The sequence below is a fragment of the Echeneis naucrates genome, chromosome 7 (assembly GCF_900963305.1).
Source record: "Echeneis naucrates chromosome 7, fEcheNa1.1, whole genome shotgun sequence".
In the NCBI taxonomy this organism is placed as follows: Eukaryota; Metazoa; Chordata; class Actinopteri; order Carangiformes; family Echeneidae; genus Echeneis; species Echeneis naucrates.
Genome location: NC_042517.1, coordinates 21,100,934 through 21,103,323, shown reverse-complemented (window position 1 = coordinate 21,103,323; position 2,390 = coordinate 21,100,934).

Sequence of the window (2,390 nt, the reverse complement as noted above, 5' to 3'; positions counted from 1 at the left end):
GGAAGTACTGCAAATACTGTATTTATTAACTTACAGCTCACTTGATCAGACCAGTCCACTGTAGTCTACTACAGTCCACCTCAGGAACCATCACCCCGAATTCATGATGTCATTATGACCTGAGGCCTCAACAATGCGAGAGTACTATTGCATCCCTTTGTGTTATTATTTTACTTCTGCCATTTAAACAGGGGACTTTTAATATACCCCACAATTTGCAGAAAAGCATGTCAAAAAATTACTCTACGGTGCCACCTTGAAAATCATGAAAATTGAGGCCCTCACTCAGGACTGATGTAGATGAATGAAAATTGGTACATATATGTATCAGTACGAGCTGCACAAAAAAGTCTGAAGGACCCATACCCTCACTCCAAAAGGAAGTCTTCCATTTTGATTTGAAATTTAGATTTTTTGCCAATTTTGCTAATTTCCTTATATCGTACTGATAAAAGCGGTAACCCTAATAACTCCAGTATACCTTGTGCCATCTGTCCCAAAAATTTGTACACATGCTGCAGATCCCATCTTATTTCATATTTCATCTGTACAGGAATGCATGTCAAAAAAGTGATTCAACTGCACTATCTTGAAAATTAAGACACTGAAGCCCCTCACTTCGGAATGGTGCACATGAACAAAAATTTATACGTGTATTATAGCTAACCACACAAAAAAGCCTAAAGGAAACACTCTAGAAATTGGAAGACAATCTCTCACATTGAGCACACGAATATGTGTGTCTTTTAATCAGACAACAGGAAAACACAAGAGAAACAAAAAATGTCAAAAATTGGCGTCGAGCTAGACGTCATGAAACATTTAAAGGCACCATGATCCCTGAACAACCATTCTTACATCACGTGAGTGCAGACTGTAAAATGATAGACATGCAACCAAGTACTTTTACAACTGCACAAAGAATGATGTTAACCAAGAACTGCGTATATAATGAAGAGTGCATAGAACTACACTTCAGAAGCTGGGTGAATTATGAATGTCACTATGCATGTTCACTCCACACAACCCCCAGAATTCACCATAACAGAAGAGAAAACAGTCAACACGGGGGCGGGCGAATTAACCAGCCACCACAGCTCTGCCCTAAAGGAGGCAGAGGAGACTCGGCTGTGGTAGGGTCACTGCTTTCACGTGCATGTGGGGCCTGGAGGGAGGGTAGCAGGGGGTGGGGGTGGAAAAGGAGAACGGCCGCGACATGAAGGCTGGGCCAACTCAATGGGCCTGGCCACATCTAAGTGAACTGGTTTGAGACAATCAGAAAACATTGCGGTTTGCTGCCCATGTCCACCACAAAATGTTTGTCCCTTGTCTCCAACACACAGAATGGGCCCTCATACAGCAGGTGGAGTGATCCCCTATGGGCATCGTTGTGAATTAAAAAATAGTCCGCCGTCTGCAGTTTAGCAGGGATGTGTGACTGAGGGAGGCCATGATGAGAAGCTGTGTACTGTCCTGTAGCGTGGACCACTGAAGGGTCACAAATCAAGGGACTGTGGTGCTGGGGACAAAATCCCCCGGAACCTGCAATGGCTGACCAAAAACAAGCTCCATAGATGACTGTAGGTCCTCCTTAGGTGCAGTTCTGATGCCCAGCAGGAGCTTGTCAATCCAGTCTCTGTCTTTGAGACTGGCACGAAGAGCAGCCTTCATTGACCTATGAAAGCACTCACAGTCCATTAGCCTGCGGGTGATAAGCAGTTGTGCAGTGGAGTTTCACTCAAAGGCTGTCCGCCACTGCGTTCCCCAGCTGATAAGTGAACTGCGCACCACAGTCAGAGTATATGTCTTAGGGAGTGCCAAAGCGAGCAACCCAGGTGCCAATGAATGTCCACAACATCTCAACAGATGCCACTGACGTCAGTGGAACCGCCTCAGGGCAACGGTTGGTCCTATCAACCATAGTCAAGCAGTGCATGAAACTGTGAGAGGAGGGCAGAGGGCCGACCAGGCCTACGTTTACATGATCGAAACGCTTCTCCAGCACCAGGAACAATTCTAACAGGGCTTTTGTGTGGCAGTGTACTTTGGCCTGCTGGCAGTCAGCACAGGTATTAGCCCAGTCCCTAACATCCTTCTTGAGGCTGTGCCACACAGATTTTGCTGAAATTACAATCTGTGATGCTTTTGCACCTGAGTGGGGGAGACCGTGGATGGCATCAAAAACTTGTCGATGCCATCCAGAGGGCATGAATGGCCGAGGACTGCCTGCTGGGTTTGAGAGCGGGAGAGAAAGAGAGAGGGTCACAGTGGGGAGTAGCACAGGGAGAGAATGAGAGCAGGAGAAGGGGATATTCAAAACAGGTGTAGGCAGGAACATGATGCTGCATGAAGTTCATAGAAATTATGCTGTATGGAATTCATGAGGATAT